Raw genomic sequence first — 16161 nt, 5'->3', positions numbered from 1 at the left:
CGAGATCAGCTTGCATTGCTGAAATTCTTCTCTCAGTTTAGTTAAAACTTGAATTAGATGTTAGGAAAGCGAAATTTGAACTCCGCTTCTAGGGAAAATTACTAGGTCATTTTTACTGTTATCCTCTCAGACTACCGGGAAATTCCCTGGAGTCCCAGACAGTCTATAAATAGACGGGTTCATTCACACAAAAATCTAAAAATAACTCCGGTGATTGTCAGACGACCTTCACCCCCGCCTATGCCCGTGTGTGTACCCACTTTTTCTCTCAGCAAAAGTTCTTTGGGTTTTTTTTCCGTTAGTAATTTCTAAGTCCTCAGGGACGAATCGTATTTCAAGTCCTAAGGGCAAACCAAATAAAATTCTACGTCACGAGAGGCGAGAATTTTCCACCAAATTCCAAGTCCTAAGAAACTCCTAATAAAATTTTGTTGCACGAGGTGAGAATTTCTCAACCAAATTCCAAGTCCTAAGAGACACCTAAAAAAATTCTCCATCGCACAAGGCGAGAATTTCTAATTCCTATGGGAAAACCAAGTTCAAGTCCTAAGAGACTCCCAAAAAAATTCTACGCCGCGAGAGGCAAGAATCTAATTCCTACGGGAAACCCAAATTCAAGTCTTTTGAGACATTATTATAGTGTATTTCACACACCTGTAAGCCCTTACAGGACTGATCATTCTAGTTCGTTAGAACAACTCCTTAATTTCACGCTACAACCGGCCAAGTCCGAGCATGACATAAAATCCAGCTACGTCTTCTTAGACGCATATTAAAATTCCTTCGCCACGAGCAGCCACGTCTTACTCAGACATATTAAACTTTAACAAAGTCTCCTCAGAACTTACTGATCAATTGTCTTATTCAGACAGATCCATTCTCCTGCAGTCTGAACAATTGAGTGTTTCAGATTCCGGCAATTGAGTCTTTTCAGACGTATTTGACCCGCTAGAGAGTTCAGTCCATATAATCATTATTTCAAGATGGCAATACCAGAGCCCAACAAAATGAGGACTTCAAATTCTACATGTCTGCTAGAAAGGACATGGGACTATCAGGGCAAGCTCTGAGAGACTGGGTCCAAGAGCGAGTGGACGATGCCAAGACAGAGAGAGAGAAAGAAAGGGCGGAGAGAGAGAGAGAAAGAATTGCCCAAGAGGCGGAGAAGGAGAAAGAACGTGAAGAGAGAGAGAGAGAGAGAGAGAGGAAGAATTGCCCAAGAGAGACAAGAAGAGTTAAAACGTCAAGAACGAGAGAGAGAACATGAGAGAGAGAGAGAGAGAGAGAGAGAGAGAGAGAGAGAGAGAGAGAGAGAGAGAGAGAGAGAAGAGAGGATCTAGAACGGGAGGAGCGAGAGTGACAGCGCGCCCAAGAGCTCCAAATGTTAGAATGACAGAACGCCACTCCCCCTCCTGTGGCGGGAATGAGTGCCCTCAGCCAAGCTCACTTGTTTATGCCAAAATGGACAGAGTCAGAACCCGAAGTATGGCTTGAAAGGGCCAAACGAATCCTGGAGTGTTACAACCTCTCCCACGTGGAACTCTCCCTTGTTCTCACTAAATTCCTGGGAGGGAAGGCCCTTGTTGCCTACCACGCCCTTTTGGCAGAGGATAGGGGAAACTGGGAAGCCGTACGCCAAGCAGTTACTAAGGCGTATGAGATTACCCCCGAGCGGTGGAGGAGACGTTGGAGAGAGCAGCCAAGAGAAGCAGGCCAGACTTGGTCTGATTGGGCGTACCATTCTGAGCGGGGATTAGCCAAATGGTTCGAGTCCGAAGGAGTCACTAGTGTCGCCGAGGTACTGGAGCAATTTAAAATTGAGCATTTTCTGCGCTACGCCCCTCCTGCCCTCGCCACTCATGTAGTGGAAAAAGCCCCAGCAACACTCACCGAGTGTTGCCGGATAGCAGACATGTGGGAGACTCACCACCTCAAGAAGGATCCATGGGGCGGAAGATAAATCCCCCCGCCACTCCTCGGAGGATCAACTTCCCACAAAAATGGAAACTTGGGCAAGCCCCTAACTTGCCATTATTGCAAGAAGACGGGACATTCCTCTGAGCAGTGCTGAAGCAAGAAAACGGCGCCTCTTTTTCCTGGAAAACCACCCAATAACTCGCCTGCGCCCTCCACAGGGGCAGCGCGGAAAGACTAGCCAGACCTTTTACACGGCGTGCAAGGTTTATGGCCATTCTCTCGCATGGGCGAAATGCCCGAACAAAAATAAATCCAATACTCCCACCATCGCCTTAGCCGTCACACATTCCAAGTCATTGGGCCCTCCCACCAAAGGCCCCATATATGTGGCCCCTCCATGAGGCAGCCACCCTGTGCGCCGAGTCACGGCATTCGAGGACTCGGGTGCGCAAATCTCCCTCATACGAAGGGACAGAGTTCCCTATGGAGCTATCGTCAATAGACGAAAACTCATCACGATTGAGGGAGTAAATCAATTTAAGATGATACTCCCTACGGTCCAATTGAGAGTCACGGGACCTCATCAGTAAAAAATTTGCAGTCTTGCAGTAGCAAGCCATCTGCCCGGAGGCTATGACGTCATCGTGGGACAGGACTTTCAGTCCCCACAGAAATCACGACAATCCAGGGGTCCACATTTCCCAACTCATTCTTCGGGCACGAGTAATCCTCCCCCGTTCCTCCCTCAGTCGAAACTGGCGCCCCCTGGGTACCAGGAGGACGTGCAGTCCCTACCAGTGCCACCTGAGTACGATGTACAGTGGCCCCCTCAACCAGTTCCCTATCCAATTCCAGTGCCCGGCCCTGCCTCAGTGCCAGCACCCAGGGCTTCAATCAGATCTCCCTCCCGGAGATGCCAAATTCCTGCTGGTGCCACTTGCATGCACCGAGCAGTGAAAAGCTTCGTCCGTCCTGACTGAAGAGCAAAAGACACCTCTGATAGTGCCTGACTCTGCCTTAGTGCCAGCACCAGAGCACAACCCCGACCTCCATTTAAAGGGATCAAACTCAGGACCCCCTCTCTTCTCCCGGCCTGGCACCGCTACCAGTGTCGGTAAGAGAGAGAGTTCCTCTCGACCACAGCAGAAGCTCACCTGAAGGTGTGGCCTCGCAACCCGTGCCTGAGCTGGTCATCGATACCTGCGAGCCACTCACGCCGCCCCCGGCTGCCTCCTCTCTGCCTCAGTCCGTCGCCGACGCAATTGCGAGTCAGGATTCTGCCATATCTCACTTGACCGATGAACTACAAGAGCTGCGAGGGATCACGGTAGAACCAGCACTGAAAACTCCTGCGTCAGCTGTCGCAGCAGCTGGCCCAGGTGGCACTCCATGCCGCCCTCCGGTCTCGATCCCTCCACTTCCCCAGCCGAGGATGACTGTCCCAGTAGGAAAGGTTCGTGGCGGAATTACCACTGGTGTGGGAATTTCCGGGTAGTTTGCAAAGAGCTCTAGAGCTCCCCTGGCACCTCTGCTACCCTTTCATTTTTCGAAGGTCTTGGCACCTCTAATCCAGAAGAGGTTGTGAAGGCACTCCCCTATCTTCTTCTGTTCTTCAAGAGCTTCTTTCCCTTATCATTTTCTATTAATCTTTTCCTTAAAGTATCACCACAAGAGGTAGTTAAATATGGGATGCCATTCCCCTCAAATGTATAAATCATTGAGAATAACTAAGTGAGAAGTGGCATGCCCTTGCGCCCATACCATGGCACAGGGCATGCATGTCAGCTCTTCCTAAAGGAGTCGTGCCCTTTGGGGTTTCCTTTTCTAGCCCTGGGGCTGAAGAGATAGTCCGGACCATAATTTATAGGCGAAGGACGATAAATTCCTATTTAACACAATAAATTCCTCACTCTATTACCCTTGGTTTTTCTGCCAATATCATTTACTCTTTTAGTTATTTATTTACCTTTCTCTTTTAATGAATCACGAGTCATGGACTCTTGCCCTTGTGATTTTAAAAATGCCCCTTTCGTAAAATCTGAGAGACGTGTTCCGCCTTTCGTATGCGGTCACGTTTTCATTCGTAACATCCTCTTAATTGTTCCTTTTGTTATTATTATTGTTATTTTTTCCCCTTCCTTCTAAGAACTCTGTTTTGTCCCAGATGCCTCGTCTTTTCATGTCATAACATTAAGCGAGTATCTCTTTATAGCCTGTACTCGTGTTGCGGGCAGTAGACATATAAAATTAGCGTGGTTTAAAATTAGCGAATTAAAACCCGCGAATATTCTCGCTCACCCACTACTGTCAGTTTGAGGGTCAGCTGTCAGCTGTCGACTTGGCGAATTATGTATCGTCATTACAATATCACGTAAAGGGATGTCGTTTACAAAAATAAACGCTGTTTTATCATTTACACAACTTCTTCAAGGCATAATGTACTAACCATATGCCTTGTTGATTTTGAATTAAGGAACTTATATGTAAATTAATTCTTAAATTTTGTCTCCTGCCTCAAAATTATCTTTTCCTCCTAATCTTAAAGTAAAGTATACCGTAAATTTGAAGAATGCGCCTCCCCCCCACCTAATTTACCCTTTGTTTATTGACAGCCACATGGCCGATCATATTTGACTTTGAAATCAGAGCCCGGTTATCAACCTTCTGATCTGTCTTTTTTTTTACCTGGAACAGATACTGAGATGACACAGATAACAGGGGTCAGTAGGAGGCTTACTGCCGCTCCCTTTTAAGAAGCTTAGCCCAACTAAGCTTCTTAAATAGACTTTCTAAGGGCAAATTAAGCTGCCTGAATTGTCTTACCTCCGCAGGGAACCTGGGAAAAGGCTGAACACCTGGCGGATGACACACCATGGCATGACACAGCCGGAGCCCATATAAGGGAAAGACAGCAGTAGAGGCAGTTAGTTAGTTAATTGTGGGGGCAGAAGCCATGCAGTAAGAGTCCTAGAGAGACACCCATATTTGCGGGCAAGCAGTAACTTTGCTCAAAGATCACCCTCCATCCCCGTCCGACTCCAGACTCGAGTCATCTTTGAGGGACAGCCTGTATCATCGCTGACCCTCGTCCTTCTTCGTCAGAGACCAGCTTCCCCTAAGATAAAGTGCGAGTGAAGACTTTTTGGTCATGATAGTTTGCCCTTTAGAAAGCTTGGAGCACCTGCATTTCACTTTTCTCCTTGTGCCAGTTTATCCAGTGCCATTACCAGAGTCCTGTGTTCGAGTGTAAAGTGGTCATTCATTCCTCGATCCGTTGGCACCCTCAGTGCAAACTCGAGACTTATTCTGTGTTAAATTGTTCCTTTACTGGCGTGTAATGTGTAAATCTCTCTTGCAAAGGGACCCATTCGCAGTGGACTCCTCTTGGCCTGTGCCTTGCCTTTATTCAAGACTCCAGTAGAAGGATCTTTAGGCGTTGCAAGCCCTTTATCAATTTACTTATCCATTTTCCCTTCAAATGCTTCCTGCTGTAAATATAATTCTTTAATCTATCCCAAGTGTTTACGTAACTTTTCCTTATGAAGTGGAACCTTCAGCTCCTAAATTCACCCCTATTTCTTATATTTTTTTACGATTTCCCTTTACGCAAGTCAGAACTCCAAGGCCAATTAAATAAAGTTTCCGTTTTCGGCCTGTAAAACACCATAAACCCAGGAAACGTAAAAAAAAAAAAAAAAAAAAAAAAAAATATATATATATATATATATATATATATATATATATATATATATATATATATATATATATATATATATATATATATATATATATATATATATATATATATATATATATATATATATGCATGTATGAATGTTTGTAAATGAGCACTTTATACTGAGAGGATAATAATTGTAAGCTGCTTCATAAGTAATCGCACTGATTCCGTTTCCAACTAATCTCACACACACTTATTAGTATTGGAGCCTGGTAGGGTCCCGTATGCACTAAGATGTATCGTAAATTTGACTTCAGATCTTGTTTAAGGGTTATTTGGACATAAAAAAACTTAGTCACATGTTCCACAACTGTCCTGTTTTCCGCCATTTTCAAATCCAAGATGGCCACCTGAATAAAAATGATAAAAGTCAATAAATGACCAGAATATACTCAGTATGCATATTATTTCAAAGGTCTTGAATAGGAGAATACATAATGGGATAGTTTGGCATGAACTTTCATCAGATAAGGGAAGAAATAAAAAAAAAAAAAAAATTAAAATGTAAAGAAATTTATTCGTACATAATTGTTTATCTGTCTCCCAATACTGTGCGGTAGTAAAATTAAGCAAATAAATCATACACTTATGTAACGAACTATTAATTGTTTAGAAAAAAAAAATCACAAACAAACCTTAATTTCACATTTCACCATTAAACCATCTTCACTGGCTTTGGAATCATTATGACTCTTTCTTATAGTATTATGTGGATTGCTACACTTCCCACTTACATCACACTTACAGAATTCACAGCAACTAATGTCTGCTACACGGCAAGGACATGCATATGACCTAAAGCATTTTTTACAGGTGCATGGAAATGGAAAATCGGAGGGTTGATTAGGTTCAGAAACAATAAGTGGTACCTAGTCATCTTTCAAAATGTAACCATAATCTAGTGGATTCAGTATATTTATGGTAGCTTTTGTGGCATTTGTCCAGTGATAACATTGCAAAAAAGCTCGCTTAATATGAAGCTGTATGCTATTTGAAGTTGGAACAAGTCTTTCAAAATTGTTTTCAATGCTTTGATGATATGGTACAGGAAATATCGCAGCTCATTGAATGTATCTATGTTGACTCCAACAATGGCTCGGGCAAGAAACTGCTTTATTTTTTTATTTTTTTCCAAAATCCTTGATTAACTCTATTCCACCTTGCTCTGCTGCCTTGAATACAGCAAGTTTCGTTGAAACCTTGCTGGTCGTGTCACAACCACTAAGTGCATGGACAGCTGGAAGTACAGAAACTAGTGCTCTCTTCTTTGGCAACACTTCCAAGCTTTAGACTTTCACAGATTTACGAATATTTCTACGGTCTCTCCACGATGCCAAACCCTCCTTAAACTCTCATGTTTACTGTTATACTAAACTTTTATCGATTCTTCTAATTTTCACATTTCTTACCCTTCTAATCATTTTAAGTCAGCATGTACTATTCAAACAATTGGTCCTGATAGCTCAAGGCTTTAAACTTTTAGTCAAATTCAACCTCCACACTTCAGTCCTATAAAGGGGAGCTGGTTCTACAATGCTTCATATTTACCATCTTTAGCTTATGAAGAATCTTCTTCTCTGTCAAATGCTGTATCCTAGCCGCGATTGTTCTTATCTCATCCTACCTTCTTTTGCATATTTACTTTCAAATACTTGTATGGTTGAATCAGTTCCATTTTTCTACCATCACTGTAGAGATTTATTGCTTCATCTTCTTGGTTTCCGTTTATTTTTACAGAGATTTCATGTCCAAGTTCACTTTCAACACTATTCTTAAAACCACTTTTAAATTCCTTAAAAGTTCGGAAGTGTCCTCTTCCCATTTTTAGGCCAAACAGTAAAGTTTTTGTGTATAATTATAAGCAGCTTACTCTCTCGACAGATTATATTCTACAACACATCATGATACCCCTACACATTACATTTCTAACAGTTCAGTCATAAGCTTTTTCTGTGGCTTGCATTTTTCTCGATAAACTCACAAATTTCTTACATAACTTTCTTAGTTTTTTTTTATTGATCCATATACACTTCCTTGTCCAAACTTTCAATACTCTTCCCCTATGAACACTTCTATAATTTTGGATTTGTTTTTTCAGTCCAAGTCTTTATCTAGTATAACCTCATAATATACCTCAAAAATTGCTACCCAGGTTTCTCTGTAACCATTGCAATAATACAATAGACGTAATATTCCTTCTATTTATTTCCTCGGAAAATGTCCCTCATCCAACTTACTTTACAAACGCTGGTGCACTCCAATTAGACTTGCAGTATCTAATCGTGTCCGCTCTCTTTCACTCACTTCCTAGCACCATTCCATTATTTATCCATTTAGTTGAACTCATTGCATTCACAAAAGGCCCTGTCACAAAGATTGCAAAATCTTCGTTGATCCATTAAACTTGAGTCCTTCAGCTTACCCTTCTATCCTTAACTCATCAACTGCGTAAAATCCTCACCCCATTGACACTGATCAGTAACCGTTCTCTCTTCATTTTCATCCCAAGAGACACAACTTTTTATCTTTAACGCACTAACTGTATTTCCCGCTTCTATTTTGTCCATTCATTTATCCTGTAACAATACTTCAACTGACCCAATAGCCATAGAAGTTAAATTTAACTTTCAACCGCTATCAATTTATATTTTTTCTTAAAGCCATTTAGAAGGCGAAAAAAGATAAAATGGATCATTTTCAGGTTATAAACAATAACCCAAACTAATGTTTGGTGATATGTCCGGGTCAATGATGAGACCGTTCATAAATTCTGTATGAAATCGCTTTCACCAAAATTACGCGAAATCCTTTTAGAATATAAGCGGAAACGACAATATATCATATTTCATTCCGTCATGACATGATTATGTGGCTTGATTAATTAAATCAGGTTAATAAACCCATCTGTTGCTAGAAATTTGTAATATGTTGCTTTTGTTACACATTTTAGAAAGTATTACCTGCTCTTCATATGTCAGAATTTATGTTTTTCTGATGAATCACCTTCATATTTTATACTGGTGAAATTTCCATTGAAAGGATCAATCGAAATCTGAACAAATGCAGTATATAATTATTAATATTGTGTAAAATTTCTAATTTTCCTCTCTCTCTCTCTCTCTCTCTCTCTCTCTCTCTCTCTCTCTCTCTCTCTCTCTCTCTCTCTCTCTCTGTGTATTACTTATTTCACGTCTAAAATGCTGCCAGCAGCAGTGCTTACGAAAAAATATTGAATAGGATATATATTGACATTTACACAAAATTTACTCAAGGATAAGTTCTGAATTAAATATCTGTTTTCTAGTCGAAACATATGGAACATAGAGTATATGCTCAAAATGATTCATTAATTTAGTGACTAAACAGAAACACACATGAAGATATATATATATATATATATATATATATATATATATATATATATATATATATATATATATATATATATATATATATATATATATATATATATATATATATATATACAATCAGGAGATCCATAAGACAAGAAGTCTTCAAAGTTCTTTATTTAGAAACGTTTCATTGCAATCCTTTGCACATCATCAGTCTGCAATAAATTATAAAGAGCAGTTAAAACTAAAGTTAAAATACCAATTATTATACCGACAGTAAAAAATTTTATAAAGTCAACATAAAAGCAGAAAATTTTATGAAAAAATAAAATAAAATAAAATAAATAAATAAATATATTAAAATTCATCAAGTATGTGAAGGAAATTTAACTACCTTACAGTACAACGCAAGAGGGAAGAATGGCCTGAAGAAACGTCAATGCCCAGACAACACCTTAAGCGAGAGAGAGAGAAACCGCAGAAGTGTTAATATTCAAATTAGGGGACAGGTGCTTTATATATAATGACTCAAGGGTAGTTAAAAAGGCAGTTTGAGATGTAGTACTGAGAATCGAAAAAGTGTTTTTTCAACATGAATTTTACATTTAGTAGCATGTGTTCGAATGCTAGAAAGTTGTGGATTGGATATACGGGAACCTGTACGATAACTGACCCTAAGTGGCTGTAATAGCGGACTTGCAACAGTCTTTTACTGGAACCAACATAAGTACCAAGACATCTTGGGCATTCAAATTTATAGATAATGCTGGACCGCATAAAATCCTGCAACTTGTCCTTATAGGAGAAAAAATTTCAACCTTTTTTGGATTCATAGGAATCAAATTTAATTTTAATAAACCTATTTCTCTTTCAATGATACTTTTTATTTTTGAACGTAATTTGTCCGGAGTGTGTAAAGGGAATAACAGCATACATGTTTAATTTAGAACATTAAAGTTTTCAGAGGAGGGAGACATATATTTAGAAAGCATATTATTAATTATTTTCTGGACTAGGAATTGAGGATACGAATTAGCCGAAAAAACTTTGATAAATAATCAATTTCAAGTGAAAATTGGACCAACTAGAAGTATATTTGAGAGCTCGATGTACCAATGTTGTAATAGAATTGATCTTAAAGAATAAAAACAAGAGCTAAAATATTTACTGCCCAAGCCTGTAAACGTATTCTTACGATAAACAGAAGTCGTAAAGGCATGTTGATCTCTAGTAATTTTTACATCCAAAAAAGATAACGAATTTTGTTGTTCAGTCTCAATAGTAAATTTCATATTGGGATGTACAGAATTAATAAAATCAAGAAATTCATGACATTGCCAAGGATAAGTGAATAGGGCAAATTCTGTACATCCCAATATGAAATTTACTATTGAGACTGAACAACAAAATTCGTTATCTTTTTTGGATGTAAAAATTACTAGAGATCAACATGCCTATACGACTTCTGTTTATCGTAAGAACACGTTTACAGGCTTGGGCAGTAACTATTTTTAGCTCTTGTTTTTATTCTTTTAAAATCAATTCTATTACAACATTGGTACATCGAGCTCTCAAATATACTTCTAGTTGGTCCAATTTTCACTTAGAAATTGATTATTTATCAAAGTTTTTCGGCTAATTCTGTATCCTCAATTCCTAGTCCAGAAAATAATTAATAATATGCTTTCTAAATATATGTCTCCCTCCTCTGAAAACTTTAATGTTCCTAAATTGAACATGTATGCTGTTATTCCCTTTACCCACTCGGACAAATTACGTTTAAAAATAAAAGTGTCATTGAAAGAGAAATAGGTTTTTAAAATTAAATTTGATTCCTATGAATTCAAAAAAGGTTGGAAATTTTTCTCCTATAAGGACAAGTTGCAGGATTTTATGCGGTCCAGCATTATCTATAAATTTGAATGCCCAAGATGTCTTGGTACTTATGTTGGTTCCAGTAAAAGACTGTTGCAAGTCCGCTATTACAGCCACTTAGGACTCAGTTATCGTACAGGTTCCCGTATATCCAATCCACAACTTTCTAGCATTCGAACACATGCTACTAAATGTAAAATTCATGTTGAAAAAACACTTTTTTCGATTCTCAGTGCTACATCTCAAACTGCCTTTTTAACTACCTTGAGTCATTATATATAAAGCACCTGTCCCCTAATTTGAATAGTAACACTTCTGCGGTTTCTCTCTCTCTCGCTTAAGGTGTTGTCTGGGCACTGACGTTTCTTCAGGCCATTCTTCCCTCTTGCGTTGTACTGTAAGGTAGATAAATTTCCTTCACATACTTGATGAATTTTAATATATTTATTTATTTATTTTATTTTATTTTATTTTTTCATAAAATTTTTCTGCTTATATGTTGACTTTATAAAATTTTTTACTGTCGGTATAATAATTGTTATTTTAACTTTAGTTTTAACTGCTCTTTATAATTTATTGCAGACTGATGATGTGCAAAGGATTGCATGAAACGTTTCTAAATAAAGAACTTTGAAGAATTCATGCCTTATGGATCTCCTGATTGTGAATTTGTTGCTTGACTGTTGGTTATATATATATATATATATATATATATATATATATATATATATATATATATATATATATATATATATATATATATATATATATATATATATATATATATATATATATATATATATATATATATATATATATATATATATATATTGTATCCCCTTGGAGGACGTCTCTCCCAAAACGCCGAAATATTGTTACTCGCTAATTCTGATATTTTGTTTCTAGTCACAAAATAATTTTTACATACCAAAATCCCCGATAATTGTGGGTAAGGTTTTTCTTGCTTTTGTAAGGAATATTTGGAGCTTATTACTTTACCTTACTTCAAGTACAATCAATTAATTTTAGCAAAGGAACTAAACAACATCTTTAATATTGGAGGTTAAGCAACTTCAATAAAAAAAAAGTTATATACTTAATTTTGGTTGCAACATGTCCTATTCCCTGCCCTGCAGCCTCCGCCAATAGTCAGAATCGGTTCTAATGACTCGAGACTTTTGCAGTTTTTTGCTGGTTTCAAGTGTATCATAACCTCCGACAGTGAGTTTCCAAGGCATTATAATGTAGATCCCACTTGGGCCCCCCACACCGTCATCGCACCTGGTTCGCTGATCTCCTCACAGCAACATCTTTGTGCGCAAAACACAAGGGCACAAAAAACATGGCATATGACCCATCTTTTGTACATATATCCCCATTCATATTATTGTTATGTTAAATGTATCTTTATTACCATACACATTACAATGTCAGTATTTCAGCCATATGTACCATAGCTTCAGCAATGCCCTGTATATCAATTTATATGTATATATTCATCCGTCAACAAACACAAATGATTGTGTGGTGACCTCTGTTTTCGTTTGCCTAGTGTTGGAAGCAACATTTCTGCTTCCAAGAGTAATAAATTTGTAAGTTTGTAGACACTGAGTCATACTCACACCTTCGCTACATTAGTGACTATGGAAATGACCTACTCAGCCAACCCTAACAATGACAGCCTCTCCAGCGAGACCACCATCTCCGCCTTAATACATCTACCTCCATTCATGCCCTATAACCCAGAAACTTGGTTCTTCAGGGCAGAAACAAAGAAAATCACCTCCTCAACGCACAAAGCAGATGCTGTTCTTGAACTCCTGCCAGACGACGTCTTCGAACAAGTTGCAAGATGACTCTCAGAACTTCAAACCCCTATCACCTACGAATTGCTGAAGGACCAGCTGAAGTCATCCTTCAGCATCCCACCTGCTCCAAGAGCCAAGAAATTCCTCAACCTAATTGGGTCACCCATAGCAGACGAGTGACCATCGTGTGTCTACAAACAGTTATGGTGGCTCATCACATTACCCATCACATACAGCCAACCTGAGTCATCCCCAGACCTTGTGAGAGAGGTACTCCCCACAAGATTACCCTGCCAAACTGTGGCGGCCATGTCCAATGCCTCCACCATACCAACTGAAGAATTCCTGAAGTTGGTTGACGCAGTGCACATAGCCCACATGATGGGGGAGCCCACACAGCCACCATCAGCAGCAGCAGCTCTACGACAGTCCCAGCAGTCAACTGACACAGAATCCAACAGCAACCCAGAGGGACCAGCCACCCCTATCCACAAACTAAACTTCCCCAATCAATTCATCAAAGTGAAGACCAGTCAGAAGAAAGACAAATCACCAGAGGGGATGCACTACTTCCACTGGAGATTTGGGAAGAAAGCCCACAAATGTGACAAAGGCTGCCTGTTTAAAAAAAAAAAAAAAAAAATATGTAAGAGGGTCGCACCCGTGACCCATCCAACTAAAAGTCAACGGTCAGCAGACCAGTTACCTTGTAAGAGAAACTGCATCTGCCCACCGCTCTTTCTTCCAGGTACAAACATAGAGGCTCTATGTGCTTCTTCATCAGGGACGAAAGGTCAGACACAAAGTTCCTCCTCAACACTGGAGCATGCAGGTCATTTGGGCCATCCAGTCCAAATGAATGACTCAACCCCTCTCCACCTACCAACCTCCATGTATCCACCACCAGTGGAGCACCACACAGGATGTACAGGAGGTGGGATATGAAAGTGTCATTCAATGGGAAACACTACAGTTGGGCTTTTATCATGGGAGATGTGATGATAGCACTGTTAGGAGCAGACTTCCTAACAACACACAACCTGGTAGTGGACATAGCATCAAAAAACTGACCCGGAAACAACTTCAAAATCATCTTGTTAACAGCCATGCAGATGAACCACCACCACACTGTCACCACATCAGCAGAGATGACAAATATGCCCCATCGAAGCAGCCAACACACCACAGGAAATACTACAACTTCTACAAAACTACTAAGAGGTCTTCAAAGATGACCTGCAGCTCGACTTAACCAAACCAGCAAAATACAATATCCAGCACCATATAGACACTGAAGGCCCCCTGATCCACTCATGTTTCAGACATTTACCCACCAAGAAGCTCACCTACGCCAAACAAGTGTTCAAGGAGATGGAGAATGTGGGAGTATGCCAAAAAGCCACCAGCCAACGGGCATCCCCCCTTCACATGGTACCAAAATCCAATGGAACATGGCGCCCGTGCCAAGACTACCAGCAACTAAATGTCAAAACGAAGCCAGATAGATACCCGTTGCCGAACATAGCAGACATAACCAACCAGATGAACAGAGCAAAGATCTTCAACAAAATAGACCTGCGGAAGGGATACTTCTAAGTTCCAGTAGTGAGGGAAGATATAGAGAAGACTGTGATCATCACCCCCTTTGGCACCTACACATCAACTACAGCTGTTTCGGTGTTCACAATGCAGGGGCAACCTTCCAAAGACTCTTGGATGAACTGCCCTTGGCAATCTTCCATTCTGCATGGTCTATGTCGAGGATATCCTCATATTTAGCCCCAACTTCAAGCAGCACCTTGAAGACATCAAAAAAGTACTGCAAATACTCAAAGAAAAAGGACAGAAAAAACTGGACGAAAGAATGCAGCCCGTGTCAGACGTCAAAAATCACAAGACACATAGAGAGCGGGATAGGAGAGTTCCACAAGCAATACCGATACGGCAACAGATAGTGGGAAGCTGCATCAAAGCCCTCATCGGGTGGGTCAGCATACATGGAGTCCCTCAAAACATCGCAAGCGACAGGGAAGCCAACTTCACGTCTGTCCTGCGGAACGCCCTCACAGACAGTTTAGGGACAAAGAAAACACACATGATGGCATACAATCCAGAAGCTAATGGCTTCATTGAAAGGCTACACTGGTCATTGAAAGTATCACTCACTGCCAAACATCAAGGCGTGAGCTGGAGAAAGGAGTTACCTTAGGTCTTACTGGGCCAAAGAATGACACTGCACGCACCATTTAATGCATCTCCAGAAGAAGCCCTACACAACCAAGCACTAACATTGCCAGCATATGTCTTTCAAGATCAGACTAGCCCAGTATCCCCATCCAACACCCAAAGAGTGGTAGAACAGATAATGCCAGCTAAGACAACCTACCACGTGACCAGAAAAGTGTACGTCCCAATGAGATGCAGAACGCAAAGTATGTGTTCATTCAGGTAGAAGCACACAGAGCCCCCTCTCCCCAGCCTACTCGGGACCATACCATATTATCCAGAGACGAAACAAAGCCTACTAGATGACAGGGACGGTGGGACAATGTGGGTCTCCATCAACCGTCTAAAGCCAGCATACATCCCAGACACCTGCCTACAACCCTAGGCCTCTCCAAGGGGGGAAGTCCTATAGGTCCCACGTGACTCCACACACCGTCATCTCACCTGGCTGGCTAATCTCCTCACAATATCTCCATCTTTATTACCATATGCATTACAATGTCAGCATTTCAGCCATACATACCATAGCTTCAGTCATGCCTTGTATATCAGTTTATATGTATGTATTCATCTGTCAACAAATACAAATGATTGTTTGGTGACCTCTCTTTTCATTTGCCTAGCGCTGAATGCTACATTTCCGCTCAGAGGAGTTATTGACCAACCTGTTTGTTGTCTGAATAACAGGGCGTAACTAGGTGAGAATGGGCCCATGGCATTTTCTTACAGTGGGCCCCCATTACCTCAAAAAAAAAAAAAAAAAAAAAAAAATATATATATATATATATATATATATATATATATATATATATATATATATATATATATATATATATATATATATATATATATATATATATATTATGGAGAGAGAGTAGAGAGATTGATTTGATATATCGTATAACTGGTAGGCATAAGAAATTGAAATATAATATGCAGGCATTGAAATATAATTATTAATTGTTAATACATACATAGCTTAGAAAAAAACATCTAAATTATATATTCTCAATAATGAATCAGATGAATCCCCTTATGTAGGCCTATGCGCCGTTACATTATTGCATAATTACGATGCCTATAAAATGAAAATAAACACAACTTGGTCCAAAACATTTATACCATCATTAAATAAACAAATATACCTTATATACCTTCTAGAATTCTTTCTTCCTTGCTTTCATCTCTGCAAATCTGCCAATGACTTTACTTAAGTTCAATTTACGCGCAGTTCCTTGTTCAG

This window comes from Macrobrachium rosenbergii, chromosome 2 (assembly GCF_040412425.1).
Source record: "Macrobrachium rosenbergii isolate ZJJX-2024 chromosome 2, ASM4041242v1, whole genome shotgun sequence".
Classification (NCBI taxonomy): Eukaryota; Metazoa; Arthropoda; class Malacostraca; order Decapoda; family Palaemonidae; genus Macrobrachium; species Macrobrachium rosenbergii.
Note: the sequence above shows the minus strand (reverse complement) of the source record.